Here is a 12500-nt window from a genome sequence, read left to right on the forward strand (position 1 = left end):
TTAAACTCAGATATGGCCGTTATTCTTGACTGCAGTCTCCTCTACAGTGGCAAAGAGCTGTGCAGGGAAGGAGGATGCGCTTGCACACTTGCATCGTGTCTTGCATCAATAAGGAATCAGTTCAAGACATGTTTCCTCTATAGGTGGTAAGGTGTATCTCAGTATCTCATCCTGTTAGAGCATTGGAGATCGGCAGTCCGTCAACGTTGTCTGCTGGAAGTCTGACTGCTATTTCGTGGGCTGCAATATGACATTAATGGTTTCCTGAGCCAAATAAAATCCAAAGCTCCTTAGATTTCAGCTTTTCAGCAAAATGAATGGCTAGCACAAACACATCAATATTCGCTGTTCTTTTAAAATCCCTTGCTGAATGCAATCTTTGGCATGTAGAAATAATCGTTTGTCAGCTTTTTCTTGTTTTCATTTATACATGGCAGGTTGGGGTTGAAGTGCTGATGGCTTTTTTTGTTGACAAGTTGAGATAATTGATCTCATATAACATCTAGTCTTTGCACTAATTGATGATAAATGGAATGAATACATTGTCTGCATATTCTTGGAAAGTGCACGATGCACCGGTGGATGGACGATAAATGCACCATCAAGCAGTTTTTCTTCTTCAGGTGACGTGCCAAATGACTGTGTGGAGTTGTATTCTATCTGCTCAATGTTAGATGGATCTGCTAATGATTTGTCAGTGACAAGCTCGTCACCATCCATAAAAATTTAAAGACTTTCTCTTACATAAAAACATTGTCCACTTTCGCCTAAAAGCTCTGAGTAATGATCTACCTCCCTCCCGGAGTAGAGAATAATAGTTTTTCTTGTGCCAGTTTGCATCATTCCAGCTCCTGTCCACCCACTCTCGCTAATGCCTAAGATATCTGAGTCATAACGTCGCATTTCAACTGTGACTTGTGCCAGCTTGCCAGCATTGTAATTGTTCAAACATTCCAAAATCTATTTTCGTCTCTGCTTTTGCGGCAAACAGATATCATCTCATTTTCCTGTCATTAGCTTCCTTGTGGCTTTCCACACTGCCATTTATAGGAGCCTCTTCCTTTGGCTCTGGGGGTCCAGTGTTCGTCTGTGAGTTCATTCTAATTTCCTGCGTTGCTGTTTCTGTAGCAATGTTTTTTTTCTCCCTAGGATGGGGTTGTTAGGCCTACACAAAACCCCCAGACTTGGAGGACCAGGATTTATTTTGGAGATTCACTCTTAGGCTTGTTGCTCTACCGAGCTATAGAGTCATGCCCACCCTTGTTTTCATTTTGGAGTGTTCTTCTCCTGGGCTAGTTGCTCTCCCGAGCTATAGAGTCCTTCCTACTTTTGGTTTAATTTGGGAGTGACCTTCTCCTAGATAGATTGATTGCGATCCCTCGCTTGCGAGCTCTTTTACCTGAATAATCTACACGACGTTAGGCTAAATTTGTTCTAGATCTCGAGCTAGACATAGATCTAGATCTTGTTCTAGACGGTATGAGTACAGTAAACACTTTCGTCCCAGTCTTCACACAAACCTGAAGCTTGTCTTAACATTGGAGACTACATAATAAAAACATAGTCAATTCTAACCTTGTCTAAGCACTAACTTAACAGAATATTTTCTACCATCTAGCCCGTTCCGTCCAATAGATTATCTATGTCTAGTCAACGAAAAGACATAGCATGCAATCTGTAATTCCATAGCTACCTAGTATATGCAAAACAGATAAACATAAGTAAGTTCCACAGTTAGTGAGTATTCATCACAATATTATTGTTACACATTGATGAAGAAATTGCATCGCAACACCTCATGAGCCTATGTATTTTTTCAATCATCTGTTAAATTTGTGAGTGATGCTCAGGATCTGTGGGTCGTTTGCCTCGGTTAAAAGTGCTCAGGTTGCTTCGGTTGTTTGTTTATGATTATCGGTTGATATCAGGGGCAAAATATATTTAATTTTAAATTTTCGAGTCAAAAATAAAACCACTGAAACGTGTGCTCAACTAATTTTAATAAAATACACAGCAATTGACGTAATTTCCAATAATGTATTCATTGCATGCTGATTGAATAACCAGAGACTCATACTGTATGGTTATAGCTTTTAAAAAAGTCAACAAGCGGTCACGGCGGAACAATCAATTGGAACGATCAATTTCCAGCGTTGTACGTCGGTTGAATAACCTGGGAGTCATACTAATCGATAATTGTTTTAAAAGGCATCAATTTAAATAGTTTGAAAGGCATAGCAACAAGAGGTCACGGAGGAACCATCAATTGGAACAATCAATTCCCAAGAAACTAGGTCAGTCGTTCATGTCCTTGTTAACAAAAACTACGTCACAATTGAGCAAAACTGATGTATGGAAAGCCATACGTCCCATCAAAAATAGGATGTCTACAAGATTTTGAAACCGCTATGTCTCTTTTAAATGAAAGAAACAATCTTGCCTCTATAAAAATTCTTAACCAGGAGATTAAACTGCTTATATTACATATGCTGAATCACTTTAACTAAAAAGTGCAAAGTTAAAACATTTACCATACACACTAATGGTATTATTTATATGATGGTGATATGATGTTAACCTTTCATTACATGTGTGATGTTGGTACCGCAAGGTCAGCAATATACAATATTTTTGTCACTCATACAAGTCGACAGATTAACTTAATCAACATTATAGTTATAGTGACTTTTCGGCAATAATGACTTCCTTATTGGTGACCATATTTAAGAAGGATTTAGAAGGAAAATAAACAGGGATGTGTATCAGCCTCATTATAACTGATTTCTCATTATAAGTATAAGCGATGTCCACTGTATGCAGACTGTTAAATAAGGAACTTGCTTAACTCTTAATTTTATTTCTTTCACTTCTGATCTCATTTCTTAGTTTTCTGTCATATGATTGTTTTCATTTTCCAGTAACTATAACATTTGCAAACAGAGGAAAAAAATGGTATGCAAAATCAGATTACTGCAAGTACATGCAAGAAAATGTTTACCTCAAAGATATCTAAACATTACATGAACTGCCACAAAATGGAAACTATAGTGGCACAAACACGTGAACTTCCCATGGGTTCGACTGAGCTGCGAAAACCGTTGCTGATTCTACAACAGGAGAGAAACCACATTCACAACATGGAGGTAAGTTTGGGTTCTATTGTAAGAAATCTCAAAATTAGATTTAATTTCATTTTAGTTTTTAATGTACTCAGTGATTTCGACCACTAATTTTCTGGGACAGCAATGTGTGTGTTCAACCCCAGCTACAAAACATTGCAGATGTGTGAAAAATGTTTGATGCATACACATGCTGACACACACACACACACACACACACACACACACACATCACTGATATTTCCCATTGCATTCTGTCATATTAAGTCAGAATGATGGAGTCTGGTTTCTTAGAACTGTTTTGCATGTACCGAGGAGTTTGTGGAAACCTTGGTTGAGTGTATAAACAAGCAAGTGACTGGCCCACTGGGCATATATATCATGCTCTCCTTTTTAACTATTATTCAGGGTTCTTTGATTTTTATAAATTCTACTGGATTAGTCAGGGAGGTATCGGGTTCGAAAATTACCGCAACCACATATTTTTCAATGGACAAGAAAATTTACTCCCAATTGCTTCACTCCACCCAGGTGTAAATGGATACCTGCACTGTTGGGGAAAGTAATCTGCAATAGACCAGTGTCCAATCTAGAAGTTAACAAATAAGCTAACAGTCCCTTCATAGTACACAAACTGGGATAAGCCCAGCTCCATGAGCTCTTAGGCTCCTAAGGACTTACTTTTTTGTAAGGTGAAAAGGAGTAGAATTCTTATACAGCGCAGTATCCATGAATGCTCAAAGCACTTTACAGGTTCCTAAGCCAACAGCAACCCATATGTAGAATGAGACATCTGCCTGTAAGGCATAAGGCGTTATTACAATTTTGTTTTGACAGGGACAAGCGCTATAAACGGCAAGGTAGCCTACTCCTTTTACACCTCAGTGGGATGAGAAAATTGAATAAAGTCTTTTCTTAGGAGTCATCATTAAGATAGGACATATACTTGAATTGCGTTCACCCACCTTACATAAAGAAGCATAATTAGTGTTATACAATAGCTGATGATGATTTAGGCCCGCAAGCAAAATAATGAATCAGATTTTATTTATGATGCTGTGCACTTCTGATTGAACAGCCTCTATCAAAATTATTTCATGGAAAAGAAGGGTATGAGTAATCTTTTTTCTATCTTGCTTCTAATTTGATTTGAAGATTCAATGATTTTCCATTCTTTTTTTTTTCTTTTCAGGTGCTTATGAATGATTGTGGAGAACTGGTTGTCAGCCGACGGCCCGCAACGATACAGGATACAGAACCTTCACTGTATTTGCAAGGTCAATGTGTTTAGGCATTAAAAAATCTGTTTTGTATCATTGATCTTTATTAAAAACTGAATGAAATAGCCGTGGTGTTTTCATTTTACTATATTTATCTTTTCAAGAGATTGTATTTGTGGCGGCACAAGAAAATTAGTCAGGGACTTGTCTGGTGAGTGCAGGCAGTCAGACTTCTATCACTTGAATTCAGTAAACAGCTACCGCCCCAATATTCCATTTTTGACGAGCCATAATGCTGCCTCTAATTCTAATTATTATAAATGTACCGATAAAAAGTACAAAGAAATCGCTATGTAATACTTAGAAGTGTATAAAGGGCCAACTCAAATATCAAACCTGGCCATTATGACTCATTTTCCTGCCCCACCACACATTTGAATCCCAATCAAGTAATAGACAGGTTAATCTGGTGAATGAGATTATCCCAATAGCTGCACTCCATCACCTTGCTGCTTTATCTTGATATGATGTTAAATGTAAAAAAGGAATTCAATTGATTGTCTGGCAATTGTTAATCCTTTACAATTTATAATAATGTATACCGGGTTATCTCTGTCTATTTAATTTGGAGAAAATGCTGTAAATTATGATATAAAGGAGAAGTTCACTAGGGTGTAAGGTTGACAACATTACACATGAAAGTTGGATTCAACGTCTTTGGGACTAGACCTGTGGCCTTGTTGAAGCGACCTTGGTCCATTAAAGGCTATAAGATATTATTGAACTAGAGCTAACAAAAGATGGGAGGTGTGTGTGAGGCATTTTGTGTTATAGTGCACCTCTGATTTGAGGGGATCAGACCTTATTAGCGTCGTTTGTATAGCTTTTGCAATGGGAGTGTTAGATTGAGATTGTCATCAAGATAGACTATGATCTTGAGAACATGTTGCCGTTTGGCGTAAGAAAATGATGATTGAAACTTGACTGGTTGGATACATTCAGTGCCCTATGACTGAATGAGTTGCATAAATTCTCGCCTATGTGACAATAAAGCACAAATCAAGACTGTTCAGCTTGTCGTAACAAGGACCTCTTTGTTAACATGCTGCAATGTAAAGATGGATATGAGGCCTATATCCTTAATAACTACTAACAAGGTTTTTAATGAGTTTGGGAATAATAGTTCCAAAATATGTCGTTTTGGTATTGAGAGATTGATTCTGTGCTTGATTTCCTGTCTTGGCCTGACAAATTTTCACTCATTTCAACCACTAAAGAATAGGTGGTAAGCAAACGTTAAGACCCTTTTTCCCCAACCGTTATGCATACTTAAGAAATCACCATTACTACCAGGCCGATATCCTTATGAATGTTGATACGGGGTATTTTATAAATACTCAAGAAATCAGCATAAATATGCTGATTTGGGGTATTATATATATATATATATTATATATATATATATATATATATATATATATATATATATATATATATATATATATATATATATATATATATATATATATATATATATATATATACAAGAAGTCAACATTAATATGGGGCCTATATCTATATCAATGCTGATACAGGGTATTATATATATAATCCAGAAATCAACATTGCTATGAGGCCATTGCTATTATGGGGCCTATATCCCTATATACAATATGCTTCCCTGAACCATGTCTCAGAAAATGCACCGTATAAAAAATATATATATATACGTGCGACTGAGGACATGAAATAAACCCACAGAAACGAACGTCTCGGCCATATAATGTGAGTGACAATTTATATATGTATTATACTATCCCTAATCAACGTACCATACACTACCAGTACACTATTACATATTTCTTTAAACTTAAAACATTCTCTTACTATCGGTCAAGTGTCAGGAACTTTTTACCCGACAACAAAAGGGTATAAAAACGGCACCCGACGCTAGCCTATGGGGAAAACTATTTGACTTCTATCTATACCTATCTCCTTTCTTGATATCCTCCTACAAAGACGTGACAATATTGGGAGCTTTGTCCGGGATTATAAAAATAATTTCGAACTTTATTCAGTCATTTTGATAGTAAATATAACTAGGGGCTCGTATAATTTGATTATTACTAATATCAACAAACGTTTCGATTTCTCTCCGCAAAAGCCCTGTATAAGCCACATAGAGGAATTTTGAGCTAAGAGTATGCAAATTTCCTTTATATCCTTCAATTAATCATTATAATGTTCTTTTTATTTTTTTCATAAACATTGATTATGGTATATTTGCGATGTAATCAAACATTATTCCAATATTTCAAATCCTTATCGACAAAATGTGTAAAAATATGCAGGTGTTTGGCTCTCCTGTTAAACTTAGAAATGGTCGCCAACAGGAGTTTTGATCTCAGCGATCGCCATATCTCACAACATCTCAGACTTGAAACTACATGATTTGGGAACGATTCTGATAATGACGAGAATTCACACTGTAAAGACTGTTTTTAAGTATCAAAAGTTCAAGCTGATATGAGAACTAATTCTAATCTAATTTTCAGGATTGCGGCAAAAAGCATGTCCACTGCAATAGTGAAGGAACATGCTGTGAGTATTAAATATTTATATCTAGATTCAAAATTGGATGTTGGTTATTTACACTGGATTCTAAATAAAATGTTTTTGTTCCTATTGACTTTTTTTTTTTTTGGTCCGTTATTTTTTCTTACAATATGCCGAAATTGCACTGTAGTGTATGGCGTTTCAGATAAATACCCATGCCAGATTGAGCAAGTGTACCGAAACCAGCAGCATAAGAAATGATGCAGAAGGACATGTAGAATAATTAGTTTGTCGGCCCTAATTCAAATGCGAATAGTAGAGGGAATCCGATGTAGGTAAACTCCAGGACAAGGTCAATACACTGACTAGACTAGATAGAGAAGGGGATAAGGTAGTTGGTTGTGCCTGGCGTAATCACGAATATAGTAGAGAAAAGACGATATTTAAAGGAAATAAAATTTACCAACAACTACACGTTTATTACAGCTCTACTTATCATTCAGCCTTCGCTTTCCTCTTTCCTGTTATTCACAAATAATATGAACATTTTGACACATAGAAGACCTTTGGTAATTCAGATTTATGTAAGAGATTTACTTTCTGGTTTTGCTGCATGATGACTAGCTAAGAGGATGACCACAAATGAGTATCTCGTGGTCTGTTTAAGTCTGAGTGATTGTGTTTAAAGGCCTTGCACAATATGGACCAATATGACGGTGTCTTCTTCTTCGTGTTTGCATTGTTCCAGGAATACCCTATTACTAAAAGGATTGCCAAAATCGGTGATATAAAGTGCTTTTCTCTCTTAGACTTTTTTCCATCCCAATCATGCTTGACACATTTTTGAAATGCTCTTTTTTTGGTCATTCCCCTGAAATTTTGGCCAAATCAATCACACTTTACCGTGTACTAATACCTCACTTTTCTCTCGTGCTTTTTTTTGTGATTAGTTGCTATTTTCTACAAAGCAAAAAAGTAAAAGCAATTATATTGTAGACATTGACTCTAAGCCACCGTCCATTTTAGGAGATCTGATTATTTGTATCCAACGACAATCCTCAAGGTGATAAAACAGGTGGAAAGGTTGATGATATGTACCTAAATAATTATTTTTTGATAACCGTCGAATTGAAATTCCAATAAGCCAAATATTCTTTCTAAGATGTCAATCTCAATCTAAACTTTGAAGAAAATATCAAATTTAAAAACAATATTATCAAAGTAGCGAGGATTATCATACGGTATCTAATAAATGTAAAAAAAGGCAAGAAATAACGGATCCGCCAGGATATTGTAAGATGTGAGATTGATACGATCGTAGTTTGTTAAAATGAAATGAATGCCAACGACAAGTGAAATATAAGATCATAAATTTAATCAAAGTGAAAGTGGCCAGATAATTTAGGGAGAAATCAACTAAATTCTATTGGACGCTACCGTACCCACCAATACTCATATATATATATATATATATATATATATATATATATATATATATATATATATATATATATATATATATATATATATATATAAATATAAAGTGATCCAAGATGTATTCGAAGGAAATAAGGCAGTAGTAAGGACGGATCATGGGTCAACTGGACAATGTATTGTAAGAGGGCGATTATATCAGGCGTCTGCTCAGTCTAGAGCTGTTTGCAATAATAATAATGGACGTTCTCACAGAACACATCCGGCGTGAAGCACCATGGAATATGATGTATGAGGACGACTGGGTACTTTTGGACGATTCAAAAGCTGAGGCGGTAATGGGGCTGGAAGGCAGGAGTCTGGTGTTGGAAAGGAGGGCAGTAAGGGTAAGCTTATCAAAGACAGAGTATCTGTGCCTCGGACAACAGACATCAGGAACACCAATAAAAACAGGGGAAGAAAATGTGAAAGAGACAATACCGTTCTAATACTTAGGAACAACTGTACAACGAGATGGGGAATTGAGATGGAGATGAAGAAGAGGATCCAGGCAGGCTTGAATAATTGGAGGGGGGGTAACTGGAATTATGTTTGACAAATTTCCGCAAGATAAAGGGGAAATATATATACATCTGTTGTAAGAATAACAAAGTTTTATGGATTAGAGACAGACGTTACGACAATGAAAATCAAAGATGTTGAGGTGGCAACGAAGTAGTATGTTGAGATGGTCACTGTGCTTGACAAGAAAATAATACAAACTGAGAGATGAACGAATTCGAAGGTTGAGAGAAGTGAAGAACGCATCAATGAAGATGAATGAAGACAGACTGACATGGTTCATACATGTTAAGAGACAAAAGAGGGAGTACATGGGGAAAAGAAAAGTTTGGATTTGTAATTAAAGGTACGCTCGAAGACTAGATGGATGGATAGGGTAAAGGACGATATGGAAGGACTGGGCCTGGAGCAAGATGATGCTATGAACCCAGATGCATGGAGATGTGGCACTCATTGTAGAAACCCTGCAAAATGCTGGATAAACCAGAAGAAGAAGAAGAAGAAGAAGAAGAAGAAGAAGAAGAAGAAGAAGAAGAAGAAGAAGAAGAAGAAGAACAAGAACAAGAACTAGAACAAGAACATGAAGAAATATTTTCTACACATATTGAAAATGGTAATCTAGACAAATAGAACTTTCGGTTGGATTAATTTCACGGACTTGGAATTTTTTAATTGTTTGACTTTTGACCACGCTATTTGATTGGCATTTGGAATTTACCATCCATAAAGCTGTAAGAAATGAAATTTGGGAATTTTGAACTTTTTATTTGAATGTCTTGATGTTTTACATTCAATTATAATCATTGGCTTTTGAATATTTTCGTCACTATCAACATCTACAACACAAAAAAATCAATACCATCTTTCCGAAAGAATAGTATTTAACAAATTATAAATAAAGCCACTATACGATCATTTTCCAGCAATGGATATATGTGCGATTACGTAATAATTTGGATGACGGGATAGTAAGTAGTTTACACAAACGATTAGCATCCATATTTAAGTGAGACCTAATCACTCAACTCGAGATCCAAAATCAATAACAAAGAGCTGAGTGAATTCGACTTCTTTCCTTCTATACAATGTATTGAAGAAGGACAGAGTGATAAGAGTTCTCGGTCATGTATTGCAGCTATGCATTTAGGTAAAATACATCACAACAACCACCCGCCGGATGTAACATACCCACACACAGAACTAAACCTCGAACATTTATATTCTCATTGATATGATTTAATGAGAAGCTATCACCAAATGGTTGTATTAAAATAATAACAAAATGAATGAATGAATGAATTTTGAATGAATGAATTTATATAGCGCTTCACAATGCAAATAAAACACAACAATAAATTGATAATTTAAGCATAAAATCTATCATATTGGAATACCATTAATCAATTTGTAATTTAATCACCACGCACTGTGCTACAAAATGAAAATTTAAGATATCTATAGCATGTAGGCCTAATATACATGTTAAACGTCAAATGATTTTCTAAAGAGATGTGTTTTAAGTTTCTTTTTAAAGTTTTCAAATCTCGGACATTTTTTGAGGGATGATGGCAGTTGGTTCCATAAGACGGGTGCCGACTGGCTAAAAGATATCTGACTAAAAGACGATCTACAGCGAGAAATCTGAAAGAGATCTTGACCACTGGATATAAGTTCTCTCTCCGGCACATAGAGATTAACCATGTTTTGTAGGTATACAGGAGCTGTCTTATTAAAACATTTAAAAGCTGAGTGTCGTCAGTTGTATTCAATAAAGTGGTTTGATTGCATCAGCTAATAATAGTCTGGCAATCACAGGCTTCTAAACTGTTCCGGATTTTCTTCACATCCGATATAACTGAGTGTATGTGTGAGTGTGTGTGTGTGTGTGTGTGTGTGTGTGTTTATACGTGTGTGTTTATTTGTTTGTGTCCCTTTGAAGGAGAAGGGGTGCTCAGGGTAGATTATTCAGACTAAAAATCTAATTTATTTATGATCTCCTCCCCCTTATATCATGACCATGAATAAAGCGGTAAGTAACACACACTCATGTTATGCTGTGTTTGATTCATTACAATCATCATCATCATCATCATCATCATCATCATCATCATCATCACTACCATCATCATTATCATCATCATCATCATCATCATCATCATCACCATCATCATCATCATCATCATCATCATCATCATCATCATCATCATCATCATCATCATCACTGTCAAATTTGGAGACACTGAAATCACTAACATCTACAAACCCCCAAACCTCAAATGGGTCACTTCCCCAAAAGGTGCAATTCCCCACCCATCCCTAATACTTGGAGTCTTTAACAGCCATCACTCAGATTGGGGATACAATAAAAGTCACCATCCAGGAATTGAAACCTAGCAATGGGCCGGCCTAAATGATCTAACTCTCATCTACAACCGCAAAAATAAAGGTACCCTCAGATCAGCCCGCTGGAACAAAGACTACACCCCAGATCTTGTGTTTGTTACAAAAAATGTGAATGCTAATCCACTCCCAACAACAAGAGAAATCCTGGGAGACTTCCCTCACACCCAACACCGTCCAGTCCTCATAAGAACTGGAATTCAGATTCCAATGATGAACGCCTTGTCACAACCAAGATGGAATTTCAGAAAAACAGACTGGAAAGCTTTTGGCCAAACAATTGACAAAACCTGCTTAAGGATTGAAGCTAAGGCCGAAAACATTGGCAGATTTAACAAACTTGTTCTCTCCGCCGCAAAGAAAACTATCCCAAGAGGCTTCCGTACTACTACTACTACTACTACTACTACTACTACTACTACTACTACTACTACTACTACTAGTACTAATACTACTACTACTACTACTACTACTACTACTACTACTACTACTCCTACTACTACTACTACTACTACAACTACTACGACGACGACTACTACTACTACTACTACTACAACTACTACGACGACGACTACTACTACTACTACTACTACTACTACTACTACTACTACTACTACTACTACTACTACTACTACTACCACTACTACTACGACGACGACGACGACTACTACTACTACTACTACTACTACTACTACTACTACTACTACTACTACTACTACTACTACTACTACTACTACTACTATCATCATCATCATCATCATTATCATCATCAACACCGTTGTCGTCGCCTATGTCGTCGTCTGCATAATCATTATAATCACCATCTTTAGCACAGCAAATTATTATATATTTTTGAGTAGTCCTTCATCGTGAATTGGACAATAGCATTTGCTTGCTACCCTTTGGATGTTACACTAGTCTGATGTAAATTACTTTGAGACACGATCTCGTACACCCAGCTACCCAATGACTGCAGAGTGGCAGGGTTGGATGAAAATTATGACTATGACTCGACTTCACCTGGGATCGATATCAGTCCCTTTGCGTGAAAATCTATCACCTACCAACTGAGCTATCAATACCCTGATAGCTATAATCAACATTACTAATATTTGTTTATAACCTACTTAAATTACCAAATTCAAATAGGAATGAATAATTGCTTGGATTGTTTTCGTTCACTTTCAATGCATATATTTATTTTTAATGT

The 12500-nt window shown here is 36.3% G+C and overlaps 3 long non-coding RNA genes across 4 annotated transcripts in view; 2 read left to right on the top strand and 1 right to left on the bottom strand.

Moving 5' to 3' along the window:
* LOC144957445 (uncharacterized) overlaps positions 1-12500 on the top strand; it is a 102634-nt gene that overhangs the window by 38328 nt on the left and 51806 nt on the right. Inside the window, exon 3 of the long non-coding RNA XR_013642172.1 lies at positions 6895-6940. This is a non-coding gene — a long non-coding RNA (uncharacterized LOC144957445). The remainder of the gene's footprint in view (positions 1-6894; positions 6941-12500) is intronic.
* The window catches only part of LOC144957444 (uncharacterized), a 107757-nt gene that overhangs the window by 38283 nt on the left and 56974 nt on the right, over positions 1-12500 (bottom strand). The gene's annotated exons all lie outside the window — the stretch shown is intronic.
* Positions 2748-4458, top strand: LOC144958357 (uncharacterized). Its single transcript, XR_013642405.1, has 2 exons — positions 2748-3143; positions 4312-4458. It is a non-coding gene; the product is annotated as an uncharacterized LOC144958357 (long non-coding RNA).

The sequence above is a fragment of the Berghia stephanieae genome, chromosome 12 (assembly GCF_034508935.2).
Source record: "Berghia stephanieae isolate SIO BIC M18660-M18661 chromosome 12, UCSD_Bste_1.3, whole genome shotgun sequence".
In the NCBI taxonomy this organism is placed as follows: Eukaryota; Metazoa; Mollusca; class Gastropoda; order Nudibranchia; family Aeolidiidae; genus Berghia; species Berghia stephanieae.